Consider the following 14,008-nt stretch of genomic DNA (forward strand, 5'->3'; position numbering starts at 1 on the left):
CCTATGTGCTGTCACGAGGGAGCCCCGGCGACCACCACACTTGTACAGTACACCTGGCCACCATGTCAGCTCCCTGAAGCCTCACTCAGCCCAGGAAGGGCATCCAGACACAGCAGCGGAAGAGAGGAAACTCCCCAGGTCACCCAGCTCAGCTCAGCTAAGGGAGGCCCAGCTGGTGCATGGGTTTCTGGGAGATCATTTCTGGTTGCTGTTTCTGTCCCCTCTGGCCGAAGGGATTTTTTCATTGCAGTTCAAACTGATAAAGCAGGTGCATTATCTGCAAGCTTTGGGATACAAATTTTTTTAAAATAAATCTTATTTGTGTGGGGGGCGGTGTGTATCCCAGCATATGTATTTAGGTCAAAGGGCAACTTATGGGAGTCAGTTCTCTCTTTCTACCATGTAGGTTCCAGAAATTGAAGTCAGGTCCTTAGGCTTGGTGACAATTGCTGCTACCCGCTGGCCCAGGACTCTTAATGGGGAGCCTCGGGGAGGTCGGCGTCACCTCAGAGTCAGTGATGCTACAGAGAAAGAGAACTGTGTGTAATGCTCTCCCTCTGGCCCTCCCTCCCTCCTTCCCTCCCTCCCAGTGAATTCCCATGACCATGGAGAGGGGCCCCAGGGCAGGCAGGAGCTCAGGGAAGAGCTGACGACTGTGGGTCACAGAATTCTTTCTTCCTCCAGGGACCTCAGTCTTTTTCTCTTGAGACAGTCAACTGGTTGGGTGAGGCCCACCCATGTTAAGGAGGGTCAACCTCAGTGCCTATTCACCGGAATCTTAACAACGCTGTCACGGCACCGTGTAGACAGCTGGGTGTGTGATCACACATCTGGACACCATTGCCTAGGCCAAGTGGACACCTGAAACTAACCATGCCTGCCAGACAGATTGGCACATCCGCATTAGCGTTATCTCCTCCATGTCACAAGATGGCCGCTGGGACGCTGGAAATCGCAATCCCAAACAGAGGTGTCCAGAGCAAGATGGGAGAAAGAGTAAGCAGATCTTTAACTGGTCCCTCTCTTTCGTAAGAGGTGGAAAATCTCTGATCTCATGGCTGAGCCAACTCTGTTTCCATCAGCCAGCACCCCAAGGGGTAGCTTGGCAGGGACACAAGGTGGCCTTATCACAGGGGAGACCCAACCTCTGGGCTCAGGTAGAGTTTGGAGAGCTGGAAGGGAGGAGGGATGACTGTGAGGATGGGGCATGATTGATGCTGGTAAATATCCTGGGAGGGGAGGAATGGCAGATGGAGTGTGGTCCAGACAACCCACAGAGGAAGGAGCAGGAAGCAGGAAGCAGGGGGCAGGAAGCAGGAAGGCCGAGTGGAGAACGGGCTAGGACCTCTTCCAGCTTCCGGATGGCTGGCCCAGGCCGCTTGAGACTTCTCCTGCTTGGGTGGGTGGGAAGACCCAGCTGCCCTGGAAGTGGTCACCCCCAACCGAGTTTCCCCGGTGTGATCATCTGCTCTTGTCTGTCTGGGCTCTGGCCAAGCGCTGACACCTGGCCAGCCGCCTGCGGTCAGCTGAAAACGGAGTCGGCCTGGGGAGGCCGTGGAGAACACTGGGTGATTCCCCACGCGTGGAGGAGGGCGGAGGGGGAGAGGAGGGCGCCGACGGACACATGGGAGCAAATGGCCAGGTTTTGGGAGACGGTGGACGCACTGGAGCACAAAGTGTGGTTTTGAGTGGGCCAGTGGAGGTGGGCGTTAGGGGTGTGCCTGCACGTTTATGTGTGTGCAGGTGCACGTGACTGTGCACGCTCATGGAAGCCAGAGGTCACCGCAGGTACTTTTCCTCTGGAACCACCCACCTTGGCTGAGGACCGGAGTGCCATTTGCGCTCGGGACCCTCTCTCCAAGCTTCTCATCAGTGTCGTGTGAGGTCACCTCACAGGCCAAGCAGGCAGAGGACACTCTTCTAGACCAGACCTTCATCCTGTTCTACTCCCTTCTTGCTGCGGTGAGGACCAGTGGGGGAACTAAAAAAATACAGCTTCAAATCCCGGCATAGGCAGCTGCGCCCCCTAGAGGCTTCTAGGGGAACAATTTTCTCTTTCCTCCCTCTTCTGGGCATGGGATCTTTCCTTCATTGTCAAAGCTGCCGGGGGTCTTCGGTCTCAGCACCAGTGTGACATCCTCATTGTTCACAAGGACTTCCTGCTCTTATAAAGACCGCATTGAGGACCTTGGGCTGTCCAGAAAATCCCAGGTGATCTTTCATTTGCTACACACATCATGCCCAAACGAAAGCCCCCTGTACCCAGTGAAGACATGGGAATAATTATCACTGGGGTTGGCATGCAGCTGGGGGGCATTTGTCCAGCTACAGGTCCCTAGTTGAGCAGCTTCTGTTCCCTGCCCTTCTTGTCACCTCTTTCATGTGTCTGCAGAGAGTGAACCCCTGTGGGCCTCGCCTGCCTCAGTGGTAGCATTTCAGAGAGTCCTGTGCTTGCCATATTAAAAAAAAGATATATACTTATTTTTACTTTATGTGTATGAATGTTTGTCTGCCTGCTTGTATGTATGTGCACCACATGCATGCAGTGCCTGTGGAGGCCAGAAGAGGGTGTTGGATCCTCTGGAGCTGAAGTCACAGACAGTTGTGAGCTGCCATGTGGGTGCTGGGAATTGAACCCGGGTCCTCTGGAAGAGCAGGTGGTGCTCTTAACTACTGAGCCATCTCTCCACCCTGAGCCCTGGAGGTCGGCCTTTGAGGGCCATAACCTGGACCCACTCGCAGCCTGGGTTCTCTGCTTGGAGGTGAGAACCCCTGCCTCTGGTTCCCACCACCGTGAACTCACCCACGCTTTCCCCATTATGATGAACCGTGTCCTCTCAGACTGTGAGCCAGAAGGGGATCCCGTCTCCCGTAAGCTGCTTCTGCCAGTCATTTGGCCAATGTGCAATAAAGCAATGAATATACCGTTTTCAGGCAAGAGATGAGCCTGTGGACCCTGGGGTCCTGCTGTCCCAGTTAAATAAGCTTTAACTCTTCATTGCTGTGTGACTTTGGACCAGTTGCTCTACTTCTCTGAGCCTGTTTTCTCATCTGTAACACGCGATGGTACCAGCTGCTACTTCTTCCCAGGCACAGAGTGGAAGGACCCAGTTGTCTCTCCAATGCCGAGTTCTGAAAACACTACCTGATTGCCAATAACCTTGGTAAATGTTAACCAGCTTTGAAAAAATCACTTCATTATTGAAGAGAGTACATTCTGTCATTTACCATCCGCCAGGTTGCCTTGCTCTCTTCTGGCCCTGAACTTCAGGGTCTGAATGTTCCAGAGTGTTTAAGGCAATGGCCTTAACAAGACAACGAGAGGGAACAAAAGGACCATCTCGGGAACAGATCAACCCTGGAGACCACACTCAGTATGGCTGGCTTCCTGCCTTGCTCCAGGACTAAGGTTGTGGGCAGGTTCCCCCATCTCAGCCTCATGGGGCTCGGCAGCCCATGGCAGGGATGGGGTGGGGTGGGGTGGTGGGGTAGTTCTCTCTGCATCAGCCCTCCAACGGTCCCTGTTTGGAAGTGAGCCTTGGGCTGGTGGAGGCCAGCATGGGAGGGTGTGTGCTGAGTCAGGGGGAGGAAATGGTTCCTGGGGAGGGGTGAGGAGGCAGCTGCTGTGTCCCAAACCCAGGCAGGCTTTGGGAAGACCATGTATAGTGACCCAACACGAGGAGCCTGCAGGGATGGTTCTGGATGTAGCCCAGTGTCAAAACTTGCAGGTGCTGAAGCTGGGCCAGAGTCAGACAAGATGGATGGGAACAGGACTAGGCGATTTGGTGAGAATGTGAGGAGCCTGGAAAACCCCCAGGCTGGGGTTCCTCATCCGGGGTTGCCTTACTCAGGGTTTCTATTCCTGTGATAGACACCATGCACCAAAATCAACTTGGGAAGGAAAGGGTTTACTTCAACTCAACAGTTCCAGATCACACTCTGTCACTGAGGGAAGTCGGGGCAGGGACCTGGAGGCAGGAGCTGATGCAGAGGCTATGGAGGGGTGCTTGCTCCCCGTGTCTTGCTCAGCCTGCTTTCTTATACAACCCAGGACCACCAGTCCAGGGGTGGCACCACCCACAGTGGACTGGGCCCTCCCACATCAATCGCTGATCATGAGAATGCCCCCCACAGGCTTGCTCACAGGCCATCCTGACGGAAGCATTTTCTCATTTGTGGTTCTGTCTTCCAAAACGGCACTAGCTTGTGTCAGGTGGATGAAAAAGATAAAAACACAAACAGAAAATTGGCACAAGGATTGGGGGGAAAAGAGGACGGAAAAAGAAAAGTGGGTGTACGGGAGGCAGAGGGGAGGGGATGAGAGAGAACAAGGAGTGAGGAAGGACGGAGAGGAAGGATGACATCAGAGGAGGGAGAGGGAAGGAGGGGACCTGGGAGGAAGAAGGACTTTCCACGCTTGTTCTAATCAACTTCTTCTAGTCCACTTTCCAATCAGCTAACTCTCTCTTCAGCCATGTCTAACTCACTGTTCTCTGGCTGCTGCTTCATTTGCGTCTTTGGATGTCTGCTTCCTTCCTTAGCAAATCCTTCACGTCACCTTCTATGGCTTCTATTACCTGCCACTCCAAGCTGTTATCTCTTTAAATGCATGATTCCTAGTTGTTTTCTGCTGTTTTTCTTTTTTCTTTTAGTGTGTGTGACGTGGGTGTGTGTATATCTGTGCATGGGAGTATATGTGTAGGTGTGTGCATGTGTGTGCATATATGCCTGTGGATGCCAGAGATTGATGTCAGGTTCTCAGTCACCCTTACATATCCAGGCAGGAGTGTGCTTCCTCAAGTACCTTAGAGCTTGGAAGGAGGTGGGTGCCAGCTGATGCCTGCCCATGCCCATCATTCATAGTACCATGGCAGACCAGCGCTTGGGTTACTGGACAGCTGCACTTGGTCAACGTGCTGGCTTCTGGGTGTCATGTTTCCTCGTCTTGGCTAAATGTCTGTCACAGCTCCAGCTCCATATTGATGTTCATGGCCAAGCAAGAGGATCTGGGGTGGGGTGGTCAAGATTGCCCCTTCCTTAGGAAAATTCATGCTTTTAACTCCCTCCCCAGCCCAGGAGACCCCCTCCCCACCTCCCCAGCCTCACTGCTCTGCACTGAGACCCAGTGCAGAGTCAGGCCAGCTGCTGAGGAGGCTGGACACAGAGGGATTGAGTACTATAGTGAGATGTGTCAAAAGGGAGGCATTGGGAGTGACAGTGGGCATGTGAAGTCTGTTGGTGCCTTGCAGCCATTCACCTGTCTCTTCTCCCTTCTATCCCTCCCCCATATGTCTCCAGGCACTTAGCAGTTGCTGGCTCCCCCTGCCTCTGCCAGGGCCAGCTTCTTGGACGCGAAACCCGGGCAGCCACATGGTGACTGACCCATGGATCAGGAACACCATGACCTTGATGCTCTGTGTGACATCTTGACACTCTGAGGGATCCCAAAGAGCATGGAGCCTGGCATGATGCCCCCGAGAGTCCAGGGGGTCCCCAGTGTTCCATATGGCATCCTCAGGCGGCAAAAGGCTCCAAGATGCGAAAGCTGTCCCCAGAGAGCTGACCATCGCGATGAGACTGTATGCAAATGTCCTCGGGCCCTAAGAGACGTGGGGGGTGTCTCAAGTGAAGGATATAATTTTAGTTGGGGGGGGGGAAATGAATGCTTGATTTAATCTTGTTGAAGAGCTGGTAATTAATTGGAACATAATGTAAAATATGCTAATTGGAACGCAATGTAAAATATGCTAATTGGATCATATTGTAAAATAAGTTAAATGTCATTTAAAATGAGCTTACTTTCAAGTAACCCATCTTCTCACTCCCACTTACAATGGCATTTTCCGTCTGTGGGCTCAGTTTAGGGGCTCTTCCTTTCTCTCTCCCCCCCCCCCCCCCGTGTGTGTGTGTGTGTGTGTGTGTGTGTGTGTGTGTGTCTGTGTGTGTGTCTGTGTGTGTGTCTGTGTGTGTGTGCGCGTGTCCATCCCTGTCTGTTTGTCTCTCATGTGTTTCATTAGGGTTGCTTATAAGAGCATGGGCACCTTACCAATGTCTACATCACTGAAGAAGATCCCTCTCTCTCCCCCAACAACCATTAACTGCATATAAATCCTCCTGAAGGGGTGTGGTCTCATGAGCCCCTCATCTCTTCCATGGCAGGCTGTCAATGGACTCAGTCTTGTCAGGCCTTGTGGGTAATCACAGCCGCTGTGCGTTCAAGTGTGCAACAGCCCTGCCGGACCCCGAAGTTAGCTTTTCCCGCCCCTGCTGTCTCCAGCTCTTAAATTCTTTGTGTCCCTTCTCCCCTGATGTTGCCCGAGTCTTGGGGGCGGGGGTCGTATAGATGTCCCTCTTTCTTCTCTTCTCCCTTTAAAGTATTGTTTTGGTTTTTGGGGCAGTCCCTCGAAGTTCCATATGAATTTTAGGATATGTTTGTCACCGGGATTTTGTGAGGGCCAGCTTCGATCTGTGTGCCGACGTGCCATTTTAGCAAGATGGAGCCTTCTATTTGTGAGCAGCAAGGGTCTCTGCTGGAACCCTTCAGCATCTACAGGTCTCCTGATGTGACGAAATAACTCAGGAAGCAACTCAAGAGGAAGGGCGATGGTACACGCCTTTAATCCCAGCACTCAGAAGGCAGAGGCAGGAGGCTCTCTGAGTTCGAGACCAGCCTGGTCTACAAAGTGAGTTCCAGGAGAGCCAGGGCTTATGTTAGTGCTGACGATTCAAACTCAGTCAAACATCTTGGAAGATAACTATCAAAAACAGGAATTCTAGACCTGTAGCCCCAGGATTTAGGAGGTGGGGAGGAGGGCAGGAAGATCAAGGGTTCAGAGTCATCCTTGGCTACTTATAGAGCTTGAGGCCAGCCTGGGCTACAGGAGACCCTTTCTCAAAACAAAGCAGCTAGGAATCTTCTGGAACTTCAAGCTGTGAATTCACAGGGTCAAACTTGAGATCCTCGGGAAAGAGCTGTTTCTCATATAGATAGAAGAATGATTTCAGAAAAGCCACAATGTTAATTGGGGTTAATTCAGGCATCTGTCCAATGTCCTTTGGGCATGTAGATGCCAAGGAAGAGAATAAGAATGTCCCAACCTGTCCCCTTCTCCCTTAGTACGGTATGTAGACCCTGTAGGCTACTGAAAGATGCCTTAGTTCGGAGACGGCCAGTCAGAATGGCCCTCTGTGGCCCAATCCCATTTCAATGGCTTCTCCAAGTACCTAAGCACATCTTAGGGCTTTACTGATTCCCGCTTGGTGAATTTAATTCTCTTCAACAACACAAGGTGGCAGAAAGTACAGTCACAGCAAGAGCCAGAGCACCACAGTAAAGGAAGAGACCCGGGAAGAGGGGAGAGGAACGGGAGGAACAGGAGATGGGCATGAGGTATGGGTAGGCTGCAGCTCCCTAGGGATAGTGTGCCTGTCCTTGGTGGGTCTCAGATGCTGGCCACAGGTGTGACTCCGCCCTGAGCAAGTGGTTGACCGACAGCTTGTTCGGTAAGACTGTGCACAAAACCAAAAGCCCAGCCCCTAAGGCATCTCTGTATCTCTCTCAACAGTTGCAACATCGTATCTAAGACAGGCCTCTGGATGCCAGAAATGTTTCACCCAGAATGTCACCCAGAGCATGCAGGAGGGCTCCTCAGACAGCTCTGCATCACAGTGGTGACCAGCACTGGACCCACCAAAGCTGCTGAGTCACTGTTGAAGGTTGCTATGGAGACAGATGAGAAGTCATAGTGCTGATGCGACCGATCTATGGGTGGCTGGGTTTAAGTCCCAGCCTAAAGATGTCCTTGATGATTGACCTTGACTTTGGGCTCCATCTCTCCAGGCCTCAGTTTACTTTTCTGTCCAATGAAGATTGAATCAAATAGCCCATCACTCTTTAAACGCCCCCCCCCCCCCCCCCCCCCCCCCGTCTCAGCTTTCCAGAACGGGAATATTAAAGGTGGGCGGGGCAAGGGAGGTGCAGAGGGATGAAGAACAAGATGGAGTGTTCTAGGGTGGGTGGGGATGTCTCCCAGGCTGCAGCATGGGGGTGTTCTGGGGTGTGAGGAGCAAGGAATGCTTTTGTTTTATTTTAACTGGTATAGTTTTGTTTAAATTCTACTTTGATTTTGGGGGTGTGTGCTTCTGCCCCTCTTACAGGGATCCCTTATAATGCTAAGAAGGAACTCTGTCCCCAGAGATTGGAACACTCTTTCAGATATGTGCTCTGCCCATGTGACCCTCAGGACTCCTCTAGGAGCTTCAGCTATCCCCCCCACGCCACCCCTGGAACCCACAGTTGCCTCCTTGTTCCAGCTGGTCCAGTCTTGGTGGGCTCGCTCTGCTGCTACCTCTTGCAGGGCTGCTCAGAGCTGCCTTGCATTCCCCAGGAGGCGTAGATCACCCACCCTTTACTTATCTCAGGAGACCCTGGAAACCCAGACAAGTTTGGCTGACCGGTCAAAGTCTTGTCGTTTCCATTGAGACGCTGAAAAGAAACCACATGAGGGCTCGAGGTTGAACAAAGGGGAGCAGGAGAAAAAGGGGTAACCCCATGAATTACTGTTTCGAGTAGATAAAGGGCAGGATGCGGTGGCGCGCACGCACGCAGATAGAGTAAAGGAATCAAGCCCTCCTCCTTCTCTGCGCTCTGCTCCCTTCTCCCAGGTGATCATCTGGGTCTCAGAGAACAAGAGGGAGGAAAGCATCCAGATCCTGGCCTGTCCATGCACCTGTGCTGAAAGTCCTGCGGAATGCGGTGCTCCTGGGACTCTGTGCCACTCAGGGCCCATGATAAAATGGTCGTGACCAGCGTTGGGGGTCCTAGGGTACCTTCAGCTTTCCTTTGCCAAGATCCCACAGGAATGGGACAGGGCATTTCTATTCTCTCCTGCTCCCCCTCTGCCCTGTCCCTGGCTTGCTGATCTTTCTCCTTCGGACGTCAATCAAAGAGGCAGAATGGCCACCCCTAAACACTGATCTCAGATGGTTCTGCCACGCTCTTGAGGGACCGATGCTTACAGAATGGGTCCCAGGCAGCAAGCTTAACCAGGGCACGTGCACACAGGCATGATGTAGCCTGAATGTGGAAGTTAGAGGACCACTTGAAGTTGGATCTCCCCTTCCATGTTAGGCTTTGGGGACCAAATGCAGGTCACCAGGCTTGGCGACAAGCCCCTCTACAGGCTAAGCCATCTCGCCGACCCCCCCCTTTACTTTTCTGAGCCAAGGTCTCTCGTTGAATATAAAGCTTGTTTTGGCTGGCCTGGCTGGCTAGAGAGCCCCTGAGCGCTTCCTGTCTCCTCCATCCAGCTCTCAGGGTACAGGCATGCTGCCATGCCCGGCATTTGTGTGGGTGTCGGGTCCTAGTGTTTGTTTGTGAATCAAGCACTTAGCCCACTGCGCCATTGCCACGGCCCCTTCTTTTGTTCCTTGCAGATAAAACGATTTTGTCAAATCGGCAAGAACACATGGGTTTTGTGCTGTGGGCTACATGCCAGGGTTGACTGTCTCTCTCTCTCTCTCTCTCTCAGTTTTTATCTTTTGTTGTTTGAGTGCGATGGAACCCAGGGCACACCTCCAGCTGCACTACCCGCTCCTCTCATTGGGGTGATTTAGCTGTGGGCTGGGATTCTATAGGGGTCGAGTCTAGGGGTACAGTATGGTGGTTTGTACTCTGCCAGAGCTAGATTAATGGCTTATCAGAATTCCATCCACTAATGTTAAGGTTATGAACAGTAACATGATGAGAGAGAGAGAGAGAGGAATCCGGAACATGTTTCACTCTTTTATACGTCTCAACTCACTTTTTCCTTATCACCACTTAAGCTTTCCCTATCTTCACATAAAACAACAACAACAACAACAACAAAACCCTTAAAGCACCTGTTCCTTTCCCATCACCACGGCATCACCTTGACACCCAGGAGACACAGGTGAGTGGTTGCTGAGGACAGTCCATAGTTAAAAAGGTACATTGAAGTCTGTTCTGTGAGTCTCTTTTCCTGAGCCTGGGGGGTGTGGGTATCTCTGGGGTGATGTTGTTTCTTACCACCCGGGGCACATTTGGTAGTCTTTACTTCTCCAGCTCTGTGGTTAATGGTTGGTAGTCCTGTAACAACAGCTAATTAGTGGTTTGATTAGAGCTTTCTGAATGTGTCATCGGAGATACGGAGAGAGGAAACTGATGAAGCAGGGTGTGATTAGTAGAGACAGGAAAACGTGGAGGCCCACAGGTCAGGAAGGAAAACATCCACTTTCATATGGGGTTCTCAATCCAGTAGAGTACGGCTGTGGGGTGAAACCTCGTTCTTCTGGAATTGGGGACAAGGCAGTTGATCCCGGTGTCCTCTGAAAATTAGGGGAGCAGGGCCCTGTTGGGGTTGCTGTGTATGAGGAAAAATTACCTTGTGTGGGTGAGTAAAGGGTTTGAGGTAGGCCAAGTGAATCCAATGAGGAGACCCTCAAGCTTAGTGGCTGTGGGGGTTACAACAATTACCTTGAAGGGGCCTTGACATTTAGGGGGGAGGGGGGAGGGGGAAGGGGCATTGGTCTGGAGGAGAGGAAAGAACCTGATCACCAATGTTGATTGGGGGTGGACAGGGGTAGGGAGTGGTCAATAAAGTTCCATAGGAGATAATGGAGATGATAGAGTAGTGAGTAGGTGATCAGGAAGAGGTGAGGGTTTAGATGGGAGACCAGGGATTAGAACTGGCATCCCATACATGAGCTCAATGGTGCGATTGAAAGGGGTCATTTGGGGAGAGCCCAGAGCCAGAAAAGAGCCAGAGGCGAGAGCTTTACCCAATGGAGGTGAAGTTCCTGCAACATTTTAACAAGGGTGTTTTTCTAAGGATCAGTTAGTTTGTTCTGTCTTTCCTGGGGATGGTATGGGATATGAAAATGCCAAGGAATGCTGAGGGCATTAGATAGGGTTTGGGAAATCTGGGAGGTGAATTCAGGACCACGGTCTGACTGGAGGGATGTGGAGGCCCACAGAGACTTCCTAGTGAGACCTTAGTCAAGGTCAAGAATCTGAGCTTGCTTTACCCAGCAGGGCTGCAGAGTGGGATGATTTGGCCATGGGTGTGGTTACCAGGTGTTTTGAAGGGTCTACACTTACTTGACTGTCATGCTTTAATCTGGAAACAAGGAGGTCTTTTGCCTCTCCCCTTGGCATTGTACAAAAAGCCCTTTGGAATAAACCTCGAGGTGACTGGGTATTGACCCAGGACCCTCCTGAAGCTAGCCTGTGTCTCTGTCTTATAATCTCCTTCTATTTTTCTAATACTTCCTTATCCCCCCCCCCAAAAAAAACCCCTTAGACAGGTCAGAGCTGGAATCCAATAGACTCCCACATATGGTGCCTGGAACATGGAATTTGGGTACAGAGGATAGACAGAAGGAATACTGTCGGTTAAGTGGGCATGCTCGGATAGTTAAGTCAGGCGGTGATATTCTTTTTTTGTGTGTGTGACATTCTTTTCTTCAGGAGTAAAATTGTAAATATAAAGCAGAGTAGTTCCAGTTAGGCTGCAGCAAGTATCTTTCTCAGTCTCTGTCTCTGTCTCTCGCTGTCTCCCTGTCTCTCTGTCTCTGTCTCCGTCTACTAATATAAGTAAGGCATAAATGTTTTGGTGACGTTTGGTGAAATGTAGGCTAAGGTAGATTAGAAAGTAATTTAGGGTACAGTAGATTTTCTTGAGCGTAAGACCTGGGTGGTAGAAAGCAGCGTCCGGGACGGAGCAGCTACTGTGGACTTGGTGGCCCGAGAGTGGCCTCGGAAGCCCCCACCGCAAGCAGCAGCAGAGGGGAGCAGTGGCTGCCCCAGCCAAGCGTTGGCACTGCTGAGACCCTTGAGGCGTCATCGGGTCACAGGCGACGGACACCGAGAGAGCCAGCGTGAGCAGCCAGTGTCTGTGAGTTTTCTGCCATGAAGAAGCTGTGGTGAGGAGAATGTGGTCAGCCAGAGCGCTTATAAGAGCCCAACTGACATGGCTAGAGGCTAGCTCTGCAACCTCGACCTCCATGAGCCAAGGGGAGATGCTGCAGCAGAGAGGTGAACGGCAGGCAGCATCGGTGGCTTGGAGAGTGCAGCAGAGACTTCAGACCCCAGCGGCCGGGCCGGCCGGAGCAGGTCTGTCCCCAGGAGCCAGAGCTGAGCCCTGAGTGTGGGATGCCCTGGGAGAGTGTGGGCAAAGAGCCCAGCAGGCAGCTGGAGGGCCAGTGCATTGTTGCTCGAGAGACAAAGCCTCCAGAGAAAGATGCCCACCGATGGCCAGGGAGTGGGCACCTCTGCGTCTGAGTGTGTCCAGCCGGCCATGTGTTCTGTGGACACTGAGGTAGGCCTGACGACCATGAGCAGCAGTGAGCAGGGGAAAGCCCTGCAGCGCACCATTCCCCGAGGGCAAGACCATGCATGGCAGAGGCAGTGCTGCAGACCCGAGGGAAACTGCTAGCTGACAGAATGCCTGGGTGAGACAATACTGGAACTCAGCCCAGGCTAGGCTCCCAGCAACAGGGTGACGTGAAGCTGTAGGGCAGCCCTGAGGGCTGGTGTTCAGCCATGCAAGCAGGGCAGAGCACAGAGGCTTCCAGGACCTACGGTGCTGAACAAAGAGCCACCGGCAGAGCAGGTAAGAGGACCCAAGGAAGCACAGCTCATAGTGGCTGCGAGGCACTTTGAGCCCCGGGGTGGGGGTGGGGGCTCAAGGAGATTGAATGCCTTTGGGCCCCGGGACCCAGGGATCTTAGGACTTGTGAGCCAGAAAGGCAACCAGCACTGTAAAGAAGCTGAATGAGAATGGAGCCGTCAGCCAAAGCCGCACAGCTTCTGTTTGCTGGTGGTGGACAAATGTGTGGCTCCTTTCAGAGATGGCTTCCCGGTTCATGCTCCAGAGAGCTTTTCTGCAGAGGTCTACAGTGGCTCAGTCACCTTCACCCTGGGGCCAATTGCCTAGTGGTAGGCTATGGCTGGGAGGTGCTGCTGTAGCTGAGAGCGAGGTTTCAGAGACTGTTTGAGCCGGGTTGTTGCATGTTAGCGATGTATGTTGCAACAAGTTTTGTTTGTGGGTCTCTTTGCATTTGGAGCTTTTTGCTTCAGATTCATTCTGACTTGGAGAGCTATACAAAGACTTCGGGCAGCTGGCGAGCCAGGCCCAGATCTTGAGCTTTCAGTGGAACGTTAAGACTCGTATCAGAACTGACTTTTTGAACTTTTCAGACTTAAGAAATGGGATGGACAGGAGTGGTTCAATGGCAATGGGACAGTTTGGTTTCACCTACACACACACACACACACACACACACACACACGGAACAGGAGGTACTTAATTCATCTGATTGTGGGCACGTGGGTAAAGTCATGCTGTCAGTCAGACCCTGGGAGGGAGCCTCTGGCATGGTGGGTAGGAAAAGGGGGTGGCGGTAGTATTTGGAGTTGGGGGGTCTGACACTTGACAGATTTTACAAGAGGCAGTGATAGTTCTTAAGAAATGTAAGTTCTCGGGGGTGGGCTGCAGGTGGGCCTTGACAAAGTCAGATCTTACCTATTAGGATGAAAGAGCTGGTGTAGATAGGACAGAATTTGTCAAGTTTCAGGGGGTGACAGTGGGGATGGGGGTTGCAGTGCAAGGGTTCCCTGTGGTGCATGAGGTGAGTCTAGGGCTGGGGGTGGGGGTGGGGGCGGGGCTGCAGCTCTAGCTGCCTCGGCAGCTCCGTTATTTCCCTTAGAGATGATGGAGTTGTTGGTCTGATGAGACCCTATAGCTTTGGAGAGACGGGGGGGGGGGGGGCCTTTTAGCATGGCCATAATTTGACCTGAGTTGGTTATAGATCCTCATTTTGTTATAAGTAGCCAGCACTCTTTCCAGATGGCAGCGTGGGACAGGAGGATATAAAAAGCATATTTGGAGTCGGGCGGTGGTGGCGCACGCCTTCAACCCCAGTACTCAGGAGGCAGAGCCAGGCGGATCTCTGTGAGTTCGAGGCCAGCCTGGGCTGCCAAGTGAGT

General features: G+C 52.2%; 1 long non-coding RNA gene across 1 annotated transcript; it reads left to right on the top strand.

Moving 5' to 3' along the window:
- The first annotated feature begins 684 nt into the window (after window positions 1-684).
- LOC143270499 (uncharacterized) lies at window positions 685-5,652 on the top strand. The gene is made up of 2 exons (XR_013047678.1): window positions 685-3,409; window positions 5,299-5,652. It is a non-coding gene; the product is annotated as an uncharacterized LOC143270499 (long non-coding RNA).
- The last annotated feature ends 8,356 nt before the right edge of the window (window positions 5,653-14,008 follow it).

This window comes from Peromyscus maniculatus, chromosome 23 (genome assembly GCF_049852395.1).
Source record: "Peromyscus maniculatus bairdii isolate BWxNUB_F1_BW_parent chromosome 23, HU_Pman_BW_mat_3.1, whole genome shotgun sequence".
NCBI classification, from domain to species: domain Eukaryota; kingdom Metazoa; phylum Chordata; class Mammalia; order Rodentia; family Cricetidae; genus Peromyscus; species Peromyscus maniculatus.